Raw genomic sequence first — 26496 nt, 5'->3', positions numbered from 1 at the left:
TTGGTGATAAGAAGCCAACACCTAGCTCTACCAATTCTGGCCTTGGGCAAGTAAATTAACTCTTTGAGTTTCAATACCTTCATCTGTAAAATAGGAGAACACATTTCTGCCTGGACTGTTATAATCATTCAGATCCTCCTTACTGTACAATATCACATAACCCTAAAATAATGGTTACAAAAGGCTATGAGAAGTATGATCACATTTTTTGTTGTTTAAAATACACCTATGAGGGAAAAACAACAAAATGTTAGCAATAAGTTGATCTGGCTATTAGAATTCTAGGTTATTTTATTTTATATTATTCTCTTTTTTAAATGTTTCTACAAAAAAAATATCACTCTTACAACAAAATTTAAATACATATGCTATTTTTCATGACCAAATTTAGCTCAAAACTATGAATGTGCTGCTAGAGACTCTCTCCAGACTAATATTTCTCAATGATCAGAATTGTTTAGCCACCATCACTTATTTCTGAGAGGAATATCTGTTTATTGGGGACTAGGTTACAAATACTATGGTATAGGCACTTGTACAGGTACAAGTACTATCCTAAGTTATCTCATAGATGTTATTTCAGATGTTCTTCAAAACAATCTAATTTGGTAAGTAATATTATTTCTCCCATTTTACAGGTGAAGAAAATGAGACAGATGGATTAAGTATCTTGCCCAGGGTCAAAAGCAAATGATGGGAGAAGCCAGGTATAAGTCACATGAACTCTCTTTCTCTATTATTTCTTACAACTGCATGTGAACCGACAGCTATCTCAAAACAAAAAAAATTTTTAAAGCAAGTAACTGACACAGCAGGGATTCATACATAACCCTGAGTGACTCTAACACCTGTACTTTCTTGGTCACATCGGTACTAAATTGACCCCACCTGGCTGTCATCTGACCTCTCTTTCTCTACCTTGTCCACTAAGATACTCTGAGTGACTTTGTTGGAAGTTTACAAAAACCCAACTCATTGTCCTCTACGGTGTGACTCTGCTTAAAACCTCCATGAAGGCCACTTGCCAGGTCTGCTAGAAGCAGCAGAGGGGCAGCCTGCAGGTTTTGGTGCCAAGAAGGAGCAGAGTAAAGGAGGTAAGAGTCAATGGGCATTTTGCCTGACTAAGGACTCTGGGATTGGACCCTCAATAGATATGCAAATTGAATTCTGTGTAATTTGTGCTTTTCAATAACCTCAGCATGTGTTGGATGTGTACAAAAAGAACCATAAAATAAAATTGCAGACAAAGGGGGGAGTCAGAACACAGAAAGGGGAAGAATCGGTTTATTCCACGAGCCAAACAATGGGTCATAATAAATTCGCCAGGCATTAGCTCTTTGGTTGCATGGAACAAAGAGATTGAAATGAAATGGGGAAAAAAAGCATCACAGTTAACTGTTAGGTGGCTGGCCTGCTTCCATTTGGCCAACCAGACAGATCACAGGATGAGCCAGGGAGCTGCCCGGGGGCATCTGCCACCTTCATGGGGCAGCCCCCACTGGTTTGCAACCAAGCCGTGGCTCTTCCATATGTTCAGGTGCCACTGGGGCAATTTTTCCTTAGGAAAAACACATAATAAAAAGATCCAATTGTGTTTTAATCGGCCATCAGTTAATCCATAGTTACATGCTCCCAAAAGAATTATAAGACAAGGTGTAAAAGGAGAAATGAAGAAATGTGGAGGAGAGAGCCTTACAAAAAGAGGAACAGAGAAGAGAGAGAGAGAAACTGACAGAAATATGAGAACAACAGTCAAAACTGCTATTGCCAGTGCTGTTGCTCCCACCGGCAGCACCATCACCATTTTTATTAACTATGGCCTCAAACCTAAGGGCAGTTGTCCCTCCAGGACAGAGCCCTGGCAGCCCTCCACACACCTCTTGGGAGGCCTGTGAAAATCACTATGAAACTGCCATCTTGTGTGAGCATGTCTCAATCACTCAACTTCCCATCTTAGCTTTTAGCTATTTTATTTTAATTTGTCCATCCTCCTAGTAGACTCAAAGGTCCTTGACAGTAGAGTCTAAAGTTTGGCTATGCATCCTAAATAAAGCACTGGGCCTGACCCATTTTAAGTTCTCAGACATTATTTACAACATGAATGAATGTGTTCTAAATGGATAAATGGATGGATGGTTGGATGGATGGATGGATGGATGGATGGATGGACGCTGGGGCACTCTAATCTTTACGCTAGTCCAATGAGTTAATGTTAATCTCATTGCACAAATGAGGACAGTAGTGCCTAGAGAAACCCAAGTCTCTTTACCCTGTGAAATAGCATCATTCAAAACAACTCATATTCTAAGAAACAAAGAGGAACAACCATTAAGAGAGATTTGGGGGGCAAATGAATGGGGAAAGAGGAAGAGGATGGAGAAGTTGAGGCAGAACTAAAAGGGGGTTCTTCTTGGTGCCCTTATAATAGAGGACAAGGCTTGACTTTGTTCAAAAAATGAGTAATAAAGTCTGGGGTGAGCCTAAGCCAGAAATGGATGACATCATATTAGCATAGAATCAGGAGTTTAAGAGACTCTTAAATCCTATTTGGCTCTGACAGCAGGTGCACTGGGGTTGAGGATTTGCAAACTGGCCAAGGTCAACCCTGGTAGTCCTAATGCAAAGTGAAAGTCAATAGAGATTTGATAAATAAACAGAAGTGCTCAGAGATTCTGGTGTCCGCATTAAAAAGACGAAAGTAGTGAAGCAGTTTTGCTTGAATGAGGCCAGAGCAATCTTGCTCTTAAAGACATAAGCCCCATGGACCCTGCTTGCCATAATTTTCAGAGTAATATGATTTTTGACAAATTCATTAAGCAATAAGACATGACAGACTGTAAATTGCTTCACTGTTAATTTATGTCCACGATATTGTTAGGCATCAAGCCAAAGTTTGGTCCTATCTGAAGGCAAAGATATAAATTGTCGTTGTATAACCACAATCTGGAATGCTTTGTGAGGATCAGAGAATTATCGAACACTAGAATCCTCCACATGCAGAATTAGGATCCAATCCCTTACCCAGGCATCAGCTTCCACTGAGTGCCCACTTTGGAACAGCTATCTCCCTTGAAGAGAGTTTATCAGAATGTCAGGAACACAGATAGCTTGCTTTCTATAAGTAATAAACCCTGCACTGAAGGTAAGATGCCAATACCTTGGGAGCACAGAAAAAGGAGTGATCAGCTCTAGAGCAGTAGGAATGAGAGGAGAGCATCAGAGAAGGCTCCAAAGAAAAGATGACTTTTGAATTGCATCCTAAAATAAACACAGACATCGCTCAAATGGAAAAGGATGGAAGTCTGACACGGGAAAATCTCTCAGAGGCACGAAGGTATGGTGTGTTCAAGGAGCTTGAATAATTTGGTGCAACTGTAGCTCAGTATGCATGGAGGAGAATCATAAGCAGGTTACATAGCAAGAGCATAAGTTTGGATCAAGTTGAGAAGCCTTGTAGTCCATGCTAAACATCTAGGAGTTTATTCAACAGAAGGGTCTCTGCATCTCCATTGCCACTGCCATGTTCAGGCCATTAGTGTCACACTTACAGAATGACAACTCCCATCAAGAATGATGCCTGGATGAACCATGCATTAGTTCACATTATAAACCCTGAGGCTAGTACACTATTCCAATAATTTAGGCAGTAAACAATGATAAAAAGGATAATGGCTAGTATTATTGATTGTCATTGTCAGAGTCACTTTTGGGAGTTATTCTGCTCAGGCTGGAGAACTGGGTTAGAACACCTCTCAAGAGCTACTTTTAGAGGAGAGGTTTTCCAAGCCTATTTTCTCATAACCCAAAAATAAAAGAAAAAACAAGTTTAGACCTCTTCCTTTCTGTCTAAGCATCTAGGGAAAGACGAAGGGAAGACTTGGGTGTTGGACAATACAAATCTCCACTCCATCAGCCTTATTCCCTATTTATTCAGCAGAGCCCTTTCCACACACCCTTAGACTGAATCAACAGATCCAACCCCATGAACTTGATCCTCCTTTCAGTTTCCCCTAGGCACATCCAAGGAAATGGAAAGAAAGAAGAAGAAAGATAATCTCTTGAACAAATAAGGTTGGGAAAACTGGACAGCTACATGCAAAAGAACGAAACTAGATCACTTTCTTACATCATATGCAAAAATAAACTCAAAATGGATTAAAGAGTTAAATGTAAGACCTGGAGCCATAAAACTCCTGGAATAAAACATAAGCAGTAAGCTCTTTAACATCAGTCTTAGCAATATGTTTTTAGATATGTTTCTTCAGGCAAGGGAAACAAAAAAGCAAAAATAAACAAGAGGGACTGTATCATACTAAAAAGTTTTTACATAATGAAGGAACCTATCAACAAAACCAAAAGACAAACTACTAACAAGAGAGGATACTGGCAAATGATATATCCAATAAGGAGTTGGAAATATACAAAGTGCCCATAAAACTGAAAAACAAAGCAAAACAAAAACCTGATTAGCAAATGAGCAGAGGATCTGAATAGGCATTTTGCAAAGAAAATATACTATATATTCATATACTCAACATTACTAATCATCAGGGAAATGAAAATCAAAATGACGATGAGCTACCACACCATACCTGTCAGAATGGCTATTATCAAAAAGACAAGATATAATAAGTGTGGACAAGGATGTGGAGAAAATGGAACCCTGGTGCACAGTTGATGGGAATGTAGATTGGTACAACCACCATGTAAAATACTAGGGAGATTCCTAAAAAAATAAATAGATAGATAGATAGATAAATAAAATAATGAAACTACCATACAATCCAGCACTGTCACTTTTGGGTATTTACCTGAATAACATGAGAACACTAATTTGAAAAGATATATGCATTTCATGTTCATTGCAGTATTATTTATAATAGCCAAGTTATAAAAGCAAACTAAATGTCCATTGATAAATGAATGGATTAAAAAGTATAGTATATATACAATGGAATTTTACTCACCTACAAAAAAAGAATGAAATCTTGCTATATGCAACAGTATGGATGGACCTAAGGAATATATGCTAAGTGAAATAAGTCAAAGACAAATACTGTATGATTTTACTTATATGTTAGATCTAAAAGACAAAACAAATGGACAAACAAGAGAAACAGACCTGAGAACAAACTGGTGGTTGTCAGAGGGGACGGGGTTGGAGGAACAGGTGAAATAGGTGAAGTAGATTAAGAGGCAAAAATTCCAATTATAAAATAAATAAGTTACCCATATGTAATGTACAGCATAGGGAATATAGACAATACTACTTCATATTGTAACAGATGGTAACTAGACCTATCATGGTGATTATTTCATAATGTATAAAAATGTCAAATTACTATCCTGTATGCATGAAACTAATGTCATATTTTATGCCAATTTTAATTCAAATAAATAAATACATACTGACATACATACATAGGCATGAAATTGCAGGAGCTGATTTCTGACCAGTAGCAACAGAATTGAGAGACTTACATTCTGAAAAGTGCCAGGAGACCTGGGTTTTATTCCATCCTCTTACTAGTCCTACAGCCTTGAGAAAAGACACCTCACCTGTCTGGGCTGCTATGGGAATTCAAATGAGATCATACATGTGAAAACTTTTGGCACAGAGGAGGCTGTCAAAAGACGTTTTTCAAATCTGAAACTATACTCAGCTAGGATGGATCTTAAGAAATAAACAACATTCATAGAGGAATGCCCAACATGTTGGAAAGATCTCCTGGCATGGTGGGGTGATTTTTAGTACTTTGTCCAGTTATTTTCATCCCCTAGAGACCTTTTATCAGTTCCCATTCTATATTGATACTGTTGGTGAAGTTGGCACACTTTATTTGTCTTCTTCAAGAAACACAGTGAGACAGCTCCCAGGAGGTGGAGGGAACTTTTGTTTCATGTGAATCTAGCTATGTGTGAAACACACTGAGTCCTTGGGGATTCCTGGAATGATTTAGATGTTCTTTGCCTGCCCACTGCAGGAGGCTATATACAGAAAAGGTATCCTGTCACCTCAGTAACTAATGGGAAGCAGACAAGGTGCAGTAGAAAGAATGCTGGCCTTGGTCTCCAGAGGTCTGGGTTCAGAAGCTCAGCTCCGTCCATTGGGAGACTTTGGGCAAATCAACTGTTCTGAGTTTCAGTTTGTTTGTCTAAATGTAAATAATGGCACCTACTATTTGGGATTATTTCTCGACTCAAATGATATAACTTATGTGAAAGCACTTTATAAATTGTAAAGTGCCAACAACCGTGAGTGGGTGTTATGACTCTCATCACTGCTATTTATGGTGATGGAGTGTATAGGCTTTGCTGCCCATTAAATCTTTCAATCCCCATGTCCCCATTACCCCTGGCTACTGTCTCTATCATTCAGAGTCACTGCAGGAGAAATGATTCATTTCCAGATGGTTCAAACGGGGAGACTCTAATGAAGCCCCTATTTAGAAAGGGGCGGGTATAGTTAAGAGAATAAACAAAGGATGGTGAGGTGCCAAGAGGCCAGCAATATCTGGAAGCAGTTACCCCCTGCTATGGCCTCAGGGACGAAGCAAGTAAGTCTTCTACCAGAGCACAATGAGCACTATAGCCCTAAAGGGGCTGCCCAGAGGTAGAGAGCTATTGCCAGATGTGGGACACCAAAACAGGAAAGATGTCTCTTTCCTCCTACCCACCAATCTCCCATTGGCTGGAGGCAATCAGAAGGCAACCTGCAAGGGACCCTAACTGATGCAATTCACAGGGTTAGACTCTCAAAGACTTGGGTCTTGGTGGCCATTTGTTACTTACCTTCTACTCTTCACAATGTTTTGTGCATGATATCTAGGCAGCAGCATAGCTGGTGATGATGAGCAGGATTTTGAGTCTACAGGTTTGTGTTCAAATTCTGACTCTCACTTACTAGCTATGTGACCTTAGGCAAATTTCGTTAACCTTTCAGAACTCCAGTCAATCACAGGACAATGAGAGTTATCAACTCCAGTAATACAGGTAAAACATTTTACAAGGTACATGGTAAGCACACCATAAATGTTATTGATGTTGCTGTTTTACTTTCCATAGGCTTATTATCTACGCTCCCCTCTCTCCCAAACCTTTGCAAGAAATCTCTCTCCATGGAAACCACACCCTTTTACATCTTTAACCTGTTTTTCCTCACTGAAACCTAGATCTCCCTGATAATCTTTTTTATTTGACATCTTGGCAGCATTGATACTGGTGGTCATTCCTTTCTCCTAGGGAAGCCTTCTCTTGTGTTATCAACTCCTGGTTTTCATCTTGTTTTGATAGACTATGTGCAAAACTGATTTTCTTTCTCACAAAGCATGCTCCTTCTCTCTTACTTTAATTAATGATACCACATCACCCAATTACTTAAATCTGGATGTCTCACCTCTTACTCCTTATAACCAATAAATCATGGAGTTTCATACATTAACCTCTAAAGTATCTCTAGAATCCATCTACTCTTCTCCATCCTCAAGAACATTCTGTTTGTGTGAACCATCAACACTTTTGGTAACTTTATTGCAGTAACTCCCTAACTGGTCTCATTGCCTCTTGTCTTTCTTTCCCTACCCATTCTTCACACTGTAGTCAAAGAGATCATTCTAAAGAAAACACTTTCTCATATCAGCAGCCTTATTAAACACCCACCACCCCCGCGCCATGATTCTCCATTGCCCTTATTAGAAAGCCCTTTCTTTCCTGTGCTAGCAAGACCCTCTATGACCTAATGCCTGCCAATGACTCCATACTTACCTAGAGCCACTCCTTCCTCTCCCTCAACCCCAATCATAACAAATGACTTGCAAATCCCCCAGCTCTCCAACTTTCTCTCTCCTGTGGGTGATGCTGGCCAGGACCCTCCACCCCTAAGCTATGCTTGGGTAACTCTCACTGGCCAGGTGAGTTGCTATTTTCTCTGATAAACTTTCCTGATCCTGAAACTGTCATTTAGTTGGGTCTCCAGGGCATGCCCCCATGACCTTGAAGTGCTGACTCTATGAAGTGAAGGGAAGAAACATATGTGTTGAAAAACAGTGGGAAATGAAGCTAAACACATAGAAAGTGTCCACACATTCAAAAGAAAAGGTAATATTAAAATTCACTTCTAGCTCAATGGCTCACTTTGGGAATAAGCTATTTTTAATTGAATTTAATTATCTCTTCAAGTTAAAATAAGCATGGCTGTTATCAAGAGAAGATACTCTTGATAATCTTCAAAATGGGAAACTAGTTAAAATGATTTTACTTTGCATTTATTGCCCACTTCCCACAGACACTCCCATAGTAAGTGCTTTGCATACATTATCACGCAGAATCTGTACAAGAACCCTATGTGGTAGATACAAACAGGCTTCCCCTTCACAACGAAGAAACTTAGATTAAGACACATTTCCAAGTCACAGATTCAATGCAGGTCTTTCTGATTCTAGAACTTCCATAATATCCAGCCTCTTGTGGTCACCGTCAAGGACCATGGCATTTGGGGGTTTGAGGGTGGGGTTTTGTTTCTCAAATATTAGCACACAGCCCTTCCTCCCCTTCAGGATGCCTAACTAAGGAAGCTGTGCATACAAAGAAAAGTTGTAAAAAAGAAACCATGTAAGTGATTGCCTAGTCCAGGGTTTCTCTATTAGAATAATTAAGATCTAGTTTCTTAGCAACTTTGAAGTTTATAGTACAGTATTGGTTGATTATAATCACTATGCTCCACATTAGGTCTCTAGAACTTATTTGTACCCTTAAACATCACCTGCCCATTCCACCCCCCACCGTTAGCCCTTGTTAACCACCATTCTACTCTATTATTATTATTATTATTATTATTATTATTATTATGTTACCAGTTTGGCTTTTTTAGATTCCACATATAAGTGCTATCATACAGTATTTGTCTTTGCCTAACAATGCCTTCAAGGCCCATCCATGTTGTTTTTATTTTTGAAATAAATATTGAATACATGCTATGTTCCAGCCCAATGCTGGGATATGAAGATACAACAATGAACAAAACATATTTCCTGCCACCAAAACCCTACGGGTTAGTGGGGGTAAAGTTACAAGTAAACATAGATTTACAATTCACTGTGAAAACTGTTTTGACATAGAAAAACATAGTATTTTTGAACACTTTTAATAATAGCACTTGCCTCATATGGTTGTTGTAAGGATTGAATGAATTAATGCATAAAAAGCACTTCTGCACAAGTGCTTCTTATGCATTAATTCACTCAATCCTCACATCAACCATGTGAGGCAAGTGCTATTATTAAGCCCATTTCACAAATGAGAAAACTAGGGCACCGAGTAAATAAGCAATTTAATACAGATCCAAAATGTCTTCATGATGGTACTTGGCTCTGAACCCAGCAGTAAGATTGCAGAACCCATGGGATTTAATCACTGTCCAACACTACCTGTCCAGGGGCAAACACACAAGGAGCTTCGAGAGCCACAAAGGAAGGAATCTAGTCCAGAATGGGAATCAGACAATGGCACATATTTCCTGTCTGGGCTACATAATTCAGTCTCTGTTCACACTGATACTAGAGTGAACACTCAGCTCTGACCTCCAATACCTCCCTCCAAAAGCAGAGCTGTGAATCAGACTGACACAGTTGATTTTGTATCAGCCTCTCCTCTTAGTAGTCAGCTTAGGCCTTGGGAAACCAACAAAAAACCAGATGTTATGAATATTATACATGGCGTAAATATCATAATGATGTTCAGTTGTCAAAAGCGTCTATCTTCTTAGTTGAAAAGAAGAGCATATCACTTGAGAAATTTCTTACAAAGCCAAGTTTTCAGCCAAAGGAAGAGGAGAGAATAAACAAGAGAAGCCCAAGGAAAGGTACATGGAAGCGAAAGATGAATGTTTAGTCTGTGTCTAATAGTTTGAAAAGAACATGTGCAATCTGGGAAGATTCTGGGGGAAATTGCCAAGGCCAGGCAAGCTCTCTACAGAGGGATATACACATGCTGCATGTTCAGAAAGCATTGCCAGCACTCTGAGCTAAGTTGTCCTTTGGTTTGCCCAAGTAAAATGGCACACAAAGAAGCAGAAAGGACCCATATCTCATAAATACCTCTTATGTGTCAGGTGCTACTCTGGGTTCTTTACATTTATCATTTAATCCTCAGAATAATATCACAAGAGACAAATTTTAATCTCCTTCTTGCAACTGAGCAAATGAGTCTCAAAAATATGTCCAAAGTTGTGTTTGTAATTTGTGTAGTCAGAATTTTAACAGCTGACTGCCACCAAAGCCCCTTCAACTCTTACTGCTTTCCCTCCAATATTTTTTAGGACTCTTTCATCAGATATTACTTAATCTTTAAATCAAAATTCTCAAGATCCATGAGGGCAGGGACTATCATTTAATGCCAACTACCTAAAATCAAATGGAAGCTCAATATTTTTTTAAAAAAACTTTCTGGAACAGACTATTTTTTAGTGTAGTTTTAATTTCACAGCAAAACTGAGAAGAAGGTACAGAGATTCACATATACCCCTGCTCCCCCCTACACAGAATCTCCCCCTACTATCAACACACACCAGAGTGGTACAGTTGTTACAATCAGTGAAGCTACACTGACAAATGTAGGGGTTTGATAAATGCATAATGACATGTATTCGCCATCAAAGCATTGTACAGAATAGTTTCACTGCCCTAAAAATTTTCTGTGCTCTCTTTATCCCTCCCTTGCCCCTAATCCCTGGTAACCACTGATTTCTTTACTCTCTTCACAGCTTTGCCTTTTCCAGAATGTCACATAGTTGGAGTCATACAGTATGTAGCCTTTTCCGATTTCCTTATTTTACTTGGTAGTATGCATTTAAGCTTCTTCCACATGTTTTCATGGCTTGATAGCTCATTTTCTTTCAGTGTTAAATAATGTTCCATTTTCTGGATGTACCACAGTTTATTTATCCATTCACCTACTGAAGAACATCTTGCCACGTTTTGGTAATTATGGATAAAACTGCTATAAACATTTGTGTGCAGGTTTTTTGGTGGACATAAGTTGTCAACTCCTTTAGCTAAAATACCGAGGAACATGATGGCTGGGTCATATGGTCTGTGTTTATTCTTGTAAGAAACTGCCAACCTTCCAGAGTGGCTGTACCATTTTACATTCTCACCAGCAGTGAATGAGAGTTCCTATCACCCCACATCCTCTCCCGCATTTGGTGCTGGCTGTGTTTTGGACTTTGGCCATTCTAATAAGTGGGTAGTCAATAAATATTTTTTCAAAAAATAATTTTTTTAATTATAAATTAAGATGAAAAAAATTCTAAATTATTACAAAAGTAGACTTATAAACTCTGTTATTCATAAGATAACTTTTGGAGGACAAGGACTAAAGAAAGAGCCCCCTCAGTCAAGCTCTGACTTATCAATTTCATGTTACCATCCACACTCCTCTGGGCACACTGTCCTGTCTACTCCAGGCAGGCAATCTGATAAGTGTGTGTGTGTGCTGGGGGTGTGGGTGGGGATGGGAGGTGGGAGGCAGATAGGCATGTACTTTGGAATCCTAGTCTAAGATCCCTCTAATTGCTGTATTTTATTCTTCTCTAGCTACTGCATTCTGCTTCCCAAATTTGAGATGCAAATATAGTTATATCTCTTCAGTTATTATAATTAATTGCTATGGAGCCGGCTGTCATTATTAGAAGGAAAAACAGTACCTCCACATTGGCATACCCCTACTTATAAGTCTTCCAGATATTAAAGTCAAGTCTTCCAGATATTATAGTAAAGCTGCAATAGTTTAGTCTGGCACACACATAAATAGAACATAATGTCAAATTATGAAAGAAACCCAAATGCATAGGGGAATTTAGGATAGGATAAATGGCATTTCAGTTTTGGGAAAACTGGATCCGTGAATATACAGAATGAGCATGATTGGGGTAATTTGGGGGAAAAACTGTTGGATCCCTACTTCATATCTTACTCACAAATGACTTCCAGAAGTGTCAAAACACTTAATAATTTAAAAGGAGACTATAAAAAGACCAGAAGAAAATATATGATTCGTTTTAACAATCTGGGAGTAGAGAAGCCCTTTTAAGCAATGACACAAAACTCTGAAACTTTAAACAAATTAATAAGTTTGGCCACATAAAAACAAAATATTTGTAAATGGCTAAAGAAATAGAAGACAAATGAAATATTTGGAAAAATATATTGGAAACTCACCAAAGGGATAATTTTCCTAACACGAATAGGATGTTTAGGGAGGGATAAGAGAAAATAACTAACCCCATTGAAAATGATCAAATTATGGAGACATAGCTTACAAAAGAAAAAAATGGGTCTTTAAAATAAGAAATGATGTTCAGTCTCTCTCATAATGAGAAACTATACTGAGATATCACTCCTCTCTCAAAATTGGCAAAGATCCACAGTTTGAAAACACTTAGGGAAATAAGCACTCTCAGGTATTGTTGGTGGGGCACATCACTACAAACACCTCAGAAGGACACTGGGAGCCTTCTAAAAATTATACACATACACACTGTTTGACCTAGCAATCCCACTTCCCTGTACTCAAGGAACAGATACACTTACACAAGTGTTTATGCTCATTTTACTGCAACACCCATCTAAACCAGGATGGAGCTGTGAAATGAAGCATGGGGCATTTTTGCGAAGGAATACCATGGAATCATAAAAGAAGATGAAGAAATTCTTTATGTCCTTTATCTTTATGAGATACAATCATCAAAAACAGATTTTTTTTTAATTAAAGAGGAGGGGAGGGGCAGAGATGGAGGGAGAGAGAGAATCTTAAGCAGGCTCCACACCCAGTACAGAGCCCAACATGGGGCTTGATCTCACAACCCTGAGATTATGATCTGAGCCCAAATTCAAGAGTCCAACGCTTAACCAACTGAGCCACCCAGCCACCCACAAAAGACATATGTCTTTATGTTAAAAAGCACATGACCTTAAGTGAAACAGTCAGAAATACAGCACCATATACTATCTGATTCCATCCATATGGCATTGAAGACCAGGGGAAACAAATAGATGGTGATAAGAGTGAGAATAGCAATGACCTCAGGAGAGACTGAGAAGAGGCACAGGGTGATACTGGGGTGCTATAAATACATATCTTGATCTGGATGATGATTATATGAGCATATATGGGAAGACAAATTTATCAATTGTACATAAAATTTCTGCACTTTACTGTGGATGTTTTGTCTTAGTTAAAAAATACAAGCAAGATCTAGAACAGTATGTGTAATATCCTGTATTGTGTACAATATAAGCAAAAGAGAAAAATATATAGGTCTCTATATGTATTTGTTTAAACTTGCATAGAATATTTCCAGAAGGCCACACAGGAACTGAGAGGGGTTTCTGGGTAACTAGGAGCAAAGAGGAGGAGGTGACCCCTCACTATATACCTTAAGCTACTCAACCCATGAGAATATATTGCCTATCACAACATATGTTGAATTAAAATTTTAAAAAACATGCCACCTACAATTGCCCAGGACCCCTTGGAGCTTACTCAGTCCTACTTACAAATGCCAGGCCAGGCAGAGAGAAAAGGGTCTAACGTCAACCCTCTGCTGACTTTGACTCTCATGCCACATGAGGTCACTATTGAGGCTGGGCCTGTGAGATCTGACAGACAAGGGTCCACCACCAGCCCCCTACCACTTTCCCTGGCAGCAGTCATCATAACTGCTTAGACTGTTAGGTTGACCAAGGTCACATACCCAGATGCTCATTTTATTCATTCATTTAAAAACATTTACAAGTGCCCATTAGGTGTGTAGGCAAAGGGGACGCAGTAGCTTGTATTTCTGAGAACAACAAAAAGCAAGCAAATGAACAACAATAACAAAAATAGAATATGTCAGATGATGACAAGTGCAAGGAAGAGAAACAAAACCGGGCATAGTGATAAAGTACCAAGGGCGAAGGTGGTGAGAGAAAGTTCTGGCTTTTCTAGCCGGGTGGCTCGCAGAAGGACTGGGTAGTGAGGTGGTTTCTGAAATCTGAAGAAACAAGCAGACAGGCATTGTGAATATCTGGAGATAGAGTTCAAAGCAGATAGAAGAGTAAATGCAAAAGCCCTGATGCCAGAGCATGCATGCCATGACTGAGAAACATCAAGGAGGCCAGTGTGGCAGGTGCAGAGAGAGAACCAAGCAGAACAATAGACATAGGAAACAAAAGAGCTAAGCAGAGGCCTGATCATAAGGGGTGTTGACATAAAGACCTACACTTGTACTCTGAGCAAGATGAGAAGCCAGTGGAGAGGTCTGAGCAGAGGAATCCCCTCTGAACTAAAAAGGGATGCTTTGTCTACCCACACATAGCTATACAGACAGCCTAATACCACTAAAAGTTTTCAGTTATGCTCTACTAAGACTTCCATGACATTTCTATAACCTTTCACTATCATTTGTAGATCTTTTTTAAATAATTTTTAATTAATTATTTTTTAACTAATCTCTACACTGAATGTGTGGCTCAAACTCACAACCCCAAGATCAAGAGTCACATGCCCTACCAACTGAGCCAGCCAGGCACCCCTTTTTTTGTAGATCTCTTAAACATTTTCCCATCTTTGTCTATTCCCTCCCCTACCAACATCTGGATTATCCAACTGCTCCTGTTTCAAATATACATGCTTCCAATATTTAAGATTCTAAAACTAAGGCACCACCTTCTTACTCTTTAGCTGAGTGACTGAGAAATGCACCTTATTTCTGTAAGCCTCAGTTTCTCTACTTTGTAATGAATTCCTCTTAGAATAGAGAATTGTTTACGTTTTTTAGAGTTTTCAACATAAATTGATGATGAAGATGATGATGGTACCTACCTGGTGATGCCCTGGTTAACTAGGTAGGGGATCTTCGTGCTCTTTGCTGGACAAGAAGGAAAAAGTTGGCAAGTGAAGGTGAGAAGTGTGGAAATAATTCCCAGCATGCATGTGGTAGAAAAAAACAAATGTAATATTTATTAGTATTAGTATTAGTATTAGTAGGCTAATTTAAGCATTAAATAACTAGCCATGTGACCTTAAGAAAACCTACCTAACCTCTCTGTGATACTGATTGCTAATCTGCGAAATGTAGGCAATACTCATTATATTCATGGGATTGTTATAAGGAATATTTAAATGCGATGAGGATAAGCCTCAGGACTGCAATTCATATCTTCACAGTGACACAAAACACTCCATAAACTTCAATTATATTATCCTCATCTCCATCAGGGAGGGACATCAGCTGGAGCAGGCCAGGTAGAGGATCCAAAGAGGAACAGAGCACCAGATGAGGGCAAACCAGGAATTCAGGTACAGAGGACAAGGGAGTGCTCAAGTGTTCAGAGGTTAAGCCGAAGGTAAGGGTAACAGAGACTCAGACTTGAAATAGCAGTATTTCGCCCAGGTCAAACTAGAAACACACATGAATTGCATTTGTTTGCACCAGGAAAATGATAAAACATAGTGATCAGGAGGTTGAATTTTGTACAAGGCAATCATAGGTTTCAATCCTGAGTCTGGAACATACTGGCTGTGGAAACTCTGTATCGCTAACTGCGATTCTTCATCCACAGGAGAAAAAATAAAAGTGATAGAATCTGGTCACTGAAGCATCACCCCAGACCCTGGTGACATCATCCTCATTCCTGCATCAGGAGAGGTGTCTTTCCAGGCAGAACATCACTGAGAGGAGTACTCCGTCCCTGACAGACCTGGCTTGCATCCTAGCCTAGATATTGATTATGTGACCTTAGATAAGTTTCCTATCTTGAGCCTGAGCTTCCTCCACTATTAATTGGAGATAATAATTTCTAATTGAGATAATTAGCATATGCTCTAAGTTGAGCATAACATGTGCTCAAAAAATAGTGATCACTGTTGTTTATGGCTGCTCTTTACCAAGCACTGTGCAACATGTTGGGTGTACTGCTCTTGGATCCTGCTTGGGATTCTCTCCCCCTCCCTCCCTCTCCCTCTCTCTCTCTCTCCTTCTCTTACTACCCCTCTCCCTCTCATGCCCTCTCTTTCTCTTCCTCTCTTTCTTTGAAAATAAATAAATAAACTTAAAAAATTTAAAGACAGTTACCACGTTTTCTCTACTCCATATCTACTCTACTAGTCTCTTCTCTAGATTCTTAGCTATTGCCCTCATGACAAGATGTCCCCCACCATCCTCTCCTCCCTGGCCTTTGCTAGATGAGCTCTTTTTATTCGTGCCCCTTCAAAATACAACACCCACAAGGGAGCCCCAATATCCAGCCATGATATGATCAACCTGGAATATCAGGAGATGAGGATTTAGCTTTGACCTTAACCCTATACTTCAATTGATCCAGCCAACATTTCTGTTAGTTTCTTTATTCCTGCAACAGTCACAAAGGAAACCACAACAGAATTGCCAGATTTACTGATACAGTGCACAGCCTGAGAAAGTATTCAGTCATCTTAAGCAAGCTTTCAAGTAAAGAAGCAAAGATCCTGTATGAGGATCCGAAGTGGAATCATGGAGCAGGAAGAGTTCACTGCTTCCACTAAACAGTCAGGATGCCTCTACTTCAGTACCACCAAGAAGATGGATATTTCAGGGTGAGGAGCAGGGTGGGATTAATGTGACTAAGAATACAAATACTCTACCACAAAGAAATAAGCTTTGAAAATATTTTTTTTAATTTTTAATGTTTATTTATTTGAGAGAGACAGAGACAGGGTGAGCGGGAGAGGAGTAGAAAAAGAGAGAGGGAGCAAGAGAGAGAATCCCAAGCCAACTCTGCACTCTCAGTGGAGAGCCCGACGTGGGGCTCGAACTCACAAAACAGTGAAATCATGATGTGAGCCAAAACCGAGAGTTGGAGGTTTAACCAACTAAGCCACCCAGGCACCCCAAGCTTTGAAAATATTTTAAAGCCAGACTCCCTAGTAAAGTTGAGAATATCTGTATTATCAACTTCAAATATCCTTGTTTAGAGCTCATAAATCCTCCCAGAGTAATAGAGTGTAGTGAGAGCAGATTTATTCCCTCCTACAAAGGCAGGGCCTCTACCAGTGCCTGCAGATAACCTTAAAGGGTCATCAGAGGCAGCAGCTTTAATACAGTCAACAGGTAGTTACCACAACCTCATAATTTAAACAACCCCTTTTTAAATTAGAAAAAAAAAAACAAAACAGAGTCCTAAAATTTAGATCCTATTCTGTGAGCATTCATGAAGACCATTTTCTACTCTTTGATTTATGTGCCTAGGCCTGAGTGTCAGAGGCCTGAGAAATCACAGCTGGATTAAAGAGATGAGCTTAGCATGAAAGTGGCATTTTGTTTTATAAAAGAAGCTGGAGCATCAGGGTTTGAATGGCTCGGCACCTCTTTAATCAAACCAGGGCTGCTCAGTCCAGGGCTTTGTAAGTGAGCTAATTAGTAATGTGCCAGAGACTTACCTGGTTAATCAAATGATTAATCACTCAGTAGACTTCATTCCTCTTGTTTCCTGGCTGTCTTTGGCTCTTCTATTTGGTTTTTTTTTTTTTTTTAATTTTTTTTTGAAATTAGCATTTTAATAGCTGGCAGTCACCATTCAGGTTAAAAAAAATGGCATTGTCCCATTTTAACCATTTTTTGTACAAATAAAAATGAGACAGGAGATTTTTTTTCTAGAACTAGGAAAACAATAGTCCTCAACTATGGCTTGACCAAGAAATGTTAAGCCATTTCTGAGGAAATTCAGTGTTTGGGCAGAAGAGGATTTGAAGTGCCATGGAAGATTTGGGCATCCCTTTGCATATACAATCCTGGTTGGAGAAAAGGTTTCTGAAAATAAATAAATAAATAACATGACTGTAATTAGCTGACTAGATTTTCATGTTCCTTCCTTCCTTCCTTCCTTCCTTCCTTCCTTCATTCATTTATTTAATATTTAAAGATACTTTAAAGGGACAGAAACATTGGCCATTTTGGAAAATTCTTACATGGAGAATAAAAATGTACATGTCATAGTTTTGTTGAACAACTAAGTTACCTTTAAATACACCTTTAAATCCTCCATGTTTTGGAACAAGGCATATTAAAAGGAGAATAAATAGGGGAGTCTGGGTGCTTAGTCAGTTGAGCATCCAGCTTTTGATTTTAGCTCAGGTCATGATCCCAGGATCATGGGATTGAGCCCCATCTCAGGCTCCATGCTGACCTGGAGCTTGCTTAAGATTCTCTCTCTCTCTATCTGTCCTTCTCCCCCACTTGCACTCTCTGAGAGAAAGGAAAGGAAAGGAAAGGAAAGGAAAGGAAAGGAAAGGAAAGGAAAGGAAAGGAAAGGAAAGGAAAGGAAAGGAAAGGAAAGGAAAGGAAAGGAAAGGAAAGGAAAGGAAAGGAAAGGAAAGGAAAGGAAAGGAAAGGAAAAGAAAAAAAGAGAGGGAGGGAGAAAGGAAGAAAGACCTTTAACTGAAATGTTCTAGCTCTGATCCTTGCCAGATTAATAATACTAAACACTGTTAAGGAGCTCAATTATCTTTTTAAAAGATAATATTATAATGGTGTAATTGCCATTTAATATCCTAAAATAATTTGTCATAAAAACATATAAATAGCTAAGAAGGAAAAAAAATTCAAACTTCCTCTTTATGTCACTGCAATCATCCATGACAACCTGCCGTCCCACTCTGTCCACATGACCCATCAGTCCATCTTTCATAGCCCTGTGGATCTTCACCAGGCACCATGGGAAAGCATTCTTTGATTACTCCAATAGAATTTTTTTAAGTTTATTTATTTATTTTGAGAGACAGAACACAAGCAGGGGAGGGAGGGAGGGAGAGACAGAGAGAGAGAGAGAGAGAGAATATCCCAAGTGGGCTCTGCACTGTCAGTGAGGAGCCTGATGTGGGGCTTGAACTCTCAAACCAGGAGATCATGATCTGGGCCAAAACCAACAGTCAGACTTAACTGACTGAGTCATCCAGGTACCCATATCCCAATGGCATTTTAAATGAAGAATGAAATCATTATAAATTTGTTTTCAATAATTCTTGTGTTTGGATTTCCACATAAATCTTCTTCCATTGCCCACAGGTAAAATTCTTCTGGGTAGAGATCACATAAATATTTTGCTTTTCTAAATGCCATTGTAGGTAGATCCTGAAGGTGGGTGTCAATGATCCAAAAGGTAAATAGGCCTCCATCCTACAAGGCTGGTGATTCTCAGCCTTTTGAGAAATAGCAACATTTCTACATGAAATTTTTCAAACTACATGACTAGTCGTGTCTTCAAAGTCCCCAATTTTTTGGTCAGAATAAACCACTATTTCTGATGAGAGAGGGTCAAGCACTTCACGAGTGGTATGTGAGCGGTATGGGAGTGTGTGTGTGTGTTTGGGTCAGGGGAGAAGTGAGGGTTGACAAACATTACTAAATATACTTAAAAGCAAACAGAAGTTTTAAAGAAGGGAGTGTTCTTATTACTTAAGGCAAAATGAGGAAAACATGGGAGGGTGAGAAGCCCACTGGAGGAATCAGGTTTTATTCATTGTTTCTTTATTCACTACCAACCCAGAATGGTCAGATCTTTGAGATGCCACAATAAAGGCAGAAATTAGTTTTGAGACCAAAGTTTCATTATCAAGATTTGTAATATGAAGGATTCTTTAATAAATGCCTGTAAGTCAAAGATTTCTTTGATAACTAGAAAGTAGAGTCATCAAAAAAGAATTCCAGATAAAGACTAAGTTTGCACCTTATTCCCCAGATAGTTAGCCCATCCAAACAAAGGCCACTGGGGACGAAATGCTGCCATTTCCTGGACAGGACATATTCCATGGCCAGACACAGCCCTAGAAACATTGAGTTATTATCAATGTTATTAATTTCCTCTTCTTAAGTTTTACCTATCTTCTATTAATTACCAATCAGCCTCCAGAACAATCTTTCTAAAATATAATCTGACCTCAGTCCTCATGATCAATTCATACTGCCTCGGACTGGCTACAAGATTGTCCATCATCGCCCTCCACTGCCCTCCTCAGCTTTGTCACCATCATTCTTTCACCCACACTTATGGATCTGGGTTACATTACTTGAACATCCAAACATTTTGTGGCATTTTGCATCTCCTGGACTAATACTAACCACCTGCAAGACTTGTCTTTCAAGTAATTTCTGGAATTCCACAGGCAGATCCCACTTCTGAAGAAGTTCTACACCTGACATTAGGCACCATGGTGCTGGCTGCTCCTCTATGCTACCCAGTCAAGCCCAACACCAAGGTTTGTGGCTGTCCTAACTCTGTTTTGACAAATTTTACCTTCAATGACTCAAACTTCTAGGTGCCAAAGCTTCAGCACAATTTTATGGTCAAATGGAGGAGAATATTTCTATCCCTTTTGTGTAACTCTCCAAGAATGAGGAGGCAGAGAAAGGTTACCATGAGGGATTATTTTATCCCAAAGTTTGCAGAGATTTAAGTAGTTATTTCTGTTTTTATATATGGCAACTCCGTGTTCACAAGAGCCAGCCTCCAAAAGAGCCTCAGGCAAGCTAGGAGACAAACCCAAATGGCAAATATCTGAATACTATATTCAGAGTTATTGCTCTCTGGCCTCTGAAGGTAAAGCTTGTCACTGTACCAAGATCTTTAGGTAAGATTCCTTCTCACTAGAGGATAAGGTTTTTCTTGGGAAATTGCTATCCCCTCCTAAAACCTGAAGTCACTCTAGTGCTTCTCCAGACATGCTGAGATGTGTCTGGCTGGATCTCACAAGTGGAAACATCATGATTTCTTTCACAGGAGGATTCTCATAGCCCCCAAAATTGAGTTCCATCAGGCCTGAATCTGCAGTTTTCCAGACACTCTCAGACATGCCTGGATCCACGAGCAGACATGGCCCATGCTCAAGCTGAGACCCAACTCCACCTTAATTTATGGGTTGGGTGGAAGAAGAAAGTATCTGTGGAAAAGAAGGTATTTGAGCCAAATTTTGAAGGAAGAGTAGGAATTAAGCAAACACTGCAGCAAAGGACCCACAAAGAGGAAACATGACAGAAAAAACAGAACCATTACAGAGGCCAAATATCAAAATACTCCATTTTAGTCAAATTTTGTTAAGACATTCAATAAATATTGTTGAACGAATGAATACATGAGTGAGTGAATTTTCATTTTCTTTAAGCAAATTAAATTTGTCTCTGAGCTCCTATCTGATAGGTACAGGAAGGATTCAATTTCAGTCACTTTTAAGGGGGATTTCCTTCCCTCCCTGGGGTTTTAAAAACAATCTTGGATGTTTCGATGGTATCCACAAAATGAGGGATGGCTGCATGGTGTTCAGCATCCTTAGTTGTATCCGTTCTGTATGTGACAGTACTGGGCCAACCATCCTCGGCCATCTAGCAGATGATGGTCTTCCAGGTGGCTCGGAGGTGCTCCACAGCAGGCCTCTCCACTCAACACAGGCCCAACACCTGCTCCAAAAGCTTCTGTGTTGGCAGCAGGCCTTCACAGTCCTCTCACGGACATCTCCCTATATTTGGTGCTTCATCGGTCCTGGATCTCTGCCATTCACAAAAACACCCCAAATCCTAACTAACCCTGTCTAAGCAACTAACTAACTTCCCCTGATTAACACAAGGGAAATCCATCCTTCCGCTTCTGGATTTACCCTTTCTGTCCCTTGAATCCCAGCGCCGGCCTCTCGCCATGAGCTTATAAACCCAAATAGAACCAGGAGTGTTTCTCTGCAGGTGCTCCACAGCATCTGTTTTTAACCCTGACACAGAAAAACTAGCAATCCCTCTGACAAGGAAGCCAAACTCAGAATACAGAGATTTGGCTCTTACGTTAAGGGAGAGGGAAAAGCCTCTTTTCCTTTCAAGTGTGGCTCGTAGCCAGAACAAAATCCAAAATGCGGTTGCAGCATCCTACTTTGCCCCCTGCCATCACACTGATTCCTGTGATACTGTGGATTCCAGTGTCCGAGAGAGAACTCTGCCTCTGGAGTTGGAAGGCTCCACCCACTCCAGCTCATGATGGCTCCATTTTCTCCTGGGTAAAAGCTGTCACGCTGACCCCTGAAAACCATCGTGGAGATCAAATTTTAAAAAGAATTTTTATAAATGCTGAGGGCTGGACAAAGAGTGCTTGCTCATGTGGACAATGCCAAGAGTCAGCAGAAACCTAGATTAGCCGTGCCTGTTCCCCTGTGACTCTGAAAAGAAATCCTCAGGGTTGCAGTGACCCCTCTGGCCTCGGAACAGGTGGCCCATCTCCTCCTGGGCTAGTTCTGCTATTTCATTATCTTGAAGGGAGTACAGGCCTTAGTGGCAACCCACAAGAAATGCCAGGCAGAAATGCGATCCCCAGGCCATTGCAGGGCAAGAAAGCAGATCTATCACCTGCACGGCATTTGCTGTGGGGCCTGAGGCCTGAAAGACAGCTTTGTTCAGCCACCAGGTGAGCTGCAAGGGGAAGGTGCTTCTCCAGCCACTGCCACCAAGACTCTCACAAAGCACTCATTCAGAGCCCAGACCTGGCCGTGCCCTCTGATGCTGCCTCTGACTTACTGGATTGCCTGCACAGAGATCATTTCCCTGCTTGCACCCCCACCACGGCCCCCACCCCTCAGTACTGACCCTGCTAGTGCACAATGCCACTCGAAGGGCATGGGTAGAATATTACATTCCAGAGAGAAAAGGCAATGCTCAGCCTGAAAAGGCCAGGCTGTGGTGGAAGACACTCCCCTTTCACCACAGAGCTCCCTGTGTCCCTGCAGACAATAGGCTTCTGTGCAGCCCCATCTCCTAATGCAAGGACTGCTTACATGTTTTCATCTTTGGAAACTTCAAACTGTTCAGTCCCCAGGAATGACTGTACAAGGAAGCATCTGTCTAGGAGGGGAAGGGAGAAGAAGAGGTGAGATGTGCTCCTTCAAAATAATCTCCCAGCCAGGTTTTGTTATTCCCATGGGCCATGCCAGGTTTTTGCCAGTTTATTCTTTCATTTATTTAAATAGTCACTATCTATAGATCATTTACTATGTTCTAGGCACCTTGCTAAGATATCTTACTAGAGATGCCTCACCCTAGAGTGAAAAATTAAATAAGACTGCCCTGCCCTTAAGCAAATGGTGTCCAAGTGTCTGAAAAAGCATTTTGTGAATTGATTTTTTGTTGGGCATCCTTTTTTCTTACTCCATGCAGCACCTGACCTTTGATCTTCCTCCTGTTCTGGCTCCTGAATCCTTCCTAATTTATCATTGTGCAAAAATAAAAGCCAAAACATTGGATTTCTCAGGTACTCTCTTACTGGTATGAATGCAAAATGATATAACCACTTTGAAGACAATTTGTCAATATATATACTAAAACTGCATTAAAAAAAGAAAGGGAACTAAATGTGTTTGGTATAATAAATGTTGTCTTAGCAAGAAAAAAACTGCATATGTAATTCACCTTTCAATACAGCAATATCATTTCGAGGAATTTACCCTGAATATACACCTGTAATAAAATGCATAAGGTCAGTCAATGTGGCCTCGTTTTTTTTGCAAAACATTGGAAACTATCTAAAAGCTCAAGCACAGGAGACTGGTTGAAAAAACCATAGTATTACACAGTGTCATACTAGGTTGCTGTAAAAAAAGGATGGTGGTCTCTATACACAGACATGGAATGATTTCCAGGAGATAATGTTCAGTGACAAAAGCAAAATGCAAAATAACATATATAATATGCACTGCTGTAAAATAAAAGGGGAAATAAGAAAACATACAAGTCCCTGCTTATCTTTACCAATAAAAGAGGATAAACCAGAAAACAATTAAGTGGGTTACTTATAGGAGTGAGAAAACAGGGAGAAGGGGAGGGAAAGAAGTAGCTCCCCTCTGGGTAGAGCTTTTTATAAAATTTTGACTTTTAGATTCTATAATGGAGGTTAAAAAAAATCTATAAAGAATATTATTGGGTACATTGACAAAATTGGAATAATGACATTAGAGTATATCAAATTATTATTTCAGTGCTTACTGAAGCTGATAATCACCTTGTGGTTATGTAAAGAACATCATTGTTCCCAGCCAACAGGAAAAGGCAAAGACAAAGACACAACTTAGTCTGAAATGGTTCAGAAAAAATTTTCGTATGTGTGTGTGTGTCCATGTGTATCAGTGTATGTGTGTCTATGTGTGTGTCTTTTTGTATCTGTGTATTTGTATCCTTGGATGTGTCTGTGTGTATCTGTGTATGGGTGTCTATGTGTGTGTGTATATTATCTGTGCCTGTATATTTGTGCCTGCATGTCTGTGTATGTGTGTGTCTGTGTATTTTTGTCTGTGTGTGTATCTGTGTATGAGTGTCTGTGTGTATGTCTATTTGTTCTGTGTCTATTTGTGCCTGTGTGTGTCTATGTATGTATGTGTGTGCCTGTGTGTGCGTGTGTGTGTGTGTGTGTGTATAGAAGGGAAAAAGAGAGGAAATGATCAAGCAAATGGAGCAGAATGCTAATAGGAGAACCTGTATAAAGAGCATATGGTACTATTCTTATTGATTTTTCTTCATGTTTGAAATTATTTACAATTAGATCTACCTATGACCCAGGAATAGCACTGCCAGGAATTTACCCAAGGGATACAGGAATGCTGATGCATAGGGGCACTTGTACCCCAATGTTTATAGCAGCACTCTCAACAATAGCCAAAGTATGGAAAGAGCTTAAATGTCCATCAACTGACGAAGGGATAAAGAAATTGTGGTTTATATACACAATATATTTTTTTTTAATGTTGGGTTGGGTTTCCAGCAATTATATTTTATTTTTTATTTTTATTTTTAAAATATTTTTTTAATTTTTATGTATTTTTGAGAGAGAGAGAGAGAGAGAGAGACACCATGAGTGGGGTAAGGGCAAAAAGAGAGGGAGACATAGAATCTGAAGCAGGATCCAGGCTCTGAGCTGTCAGCACAGAGCCTGATGTGGGGCTCAAACTCAAAAACCACAAGATCATTACCTGAGCTGAAGTCAGACACTTAACCAGCTGAGCCACCCAGGCACCCCTCCAGCAATTATATTTTAGAAGAGAAATGTGAACCTGATCACCTGAGACTATCCAGCTGCTTCAGTGGATATCAGCACTATGAACGCAGCAGCCTCTTGGTCCACCCATGCATTCTTCATGAAGTCATTCTCTTAAGATGTTGACAGGTAAGGATGCATCCTGGGTGTGCTCTTCATTGCATTGGGCGGGGGACAAAGGTTAAGAGAGTTAAAATGTCCTTGATCAAACTAGGAGAGTTCAGAATTTGAGTCATCTTAGTCATTTGGAATGAGAATAGTTACCACATTATGCACCAGGATTATGCCAACAATCCTATGCTTATTGACTCATCTAAGCCTTACCAGGGAGCAATAATATCCTTGAGAAGGAAGCTGAAGAATCAGGGGTTTAACCTGTGAAAGTGGCAGGTGCCATGACTGGAGTTCAGATGGTCTGGTCCTAAAGCCTGCACTATTTAATTGCTATGATATAACACCTGCCATGAATGTAAAGAGACCAGGCCCACCTGGCAAATCTTAATGTTCTCCAGGCCTTGGTTCAGGGGCTACATCCTCTAGAAAGCCTTCCTTGAGCCCCAAGTAGGCACTGATGTTCCTTTTCCTATTCGCCCATCTTCACTTGGAACGCACCACCCAAAAAAGCCAATCATCTTGTGGTAATATTATTTTTGTGTGTCTGTTTTACTTTCTGGACTCTGACTTCCTTGAAAACAGAAAGACTGTCTTTTCTTCTTCATAGTGCCAGCACCTATCACAGAGCCAAATCCATGACAGATATTCTTTAAATGCTACTGAAGTTGTATTGCATTTTTTAAGTACTTATTGAGCCTTTGAAACAGCTCTACAGTGCTCACATTTTGTTCATACAGAAGTTGAGTCTTAAAGTTGAACCTTGAGTCAACAGCTTGATAAGATTTCCTGGAAAGGCTAATATGATCTTAAACCTCATTAACAGAGGAATCACATGTGGAGAGAGAAAAGGTATGACCTAATCTATGCCAGCTAATCAGGCCAAATCCAGAGACATAAACTGACTTCTGCATCCACATGAAGGCAGATGTAGTCAAGCTGGATGGAGCCTGAGGGCAGGACAAAAGCAGATGGCACTCCAAGGCAATATTATATTAGTGGAGACCAAAGGAACTAGGGTTAATGACAATCCAGGGGACCCACGACTATTTCCAGATACCTTTGTACACTCATCTCTTATAATTGAGCACCGAAAGACGAACTTCAGTTAGTGGGTAGACATCACTGGGAGAAGGATTTGGGCTCAATATAGTAAGAAAAGATTCTTTTCTGCAGTTGTCTAAAGATGAAGTGAACTGTTTCAGATAATAGAGAGCTCTCTCACCAGAAGTATGCAACAGTTGAAGACCACATGTCAGGAATGTTCTGGAGGGCATTTGAGTATTAACAAATGAGGAGAATCGGCTAAATTAGT

Source organism: Neofelis nebulosa, chromosome 2 (assembly GCF_028018385.1).
Source record: "Neofelis nebulosa isolate mNeoNeb1 chromosome 2, mNeoNeb1.pri, whole genome shotgun sequence".
Taxonomy (NCBI): domain Eukaryota; kingdom Metazoa; phylum Chordata; class Mammalia; order Carnivora; family Felidae; genus Neofelis; species Neofelis nebulosa.
The sequence above is the reverse complement of the archived record's forward strand: the minus strand, read 5'-3'. Positions refer to the sequence as shown.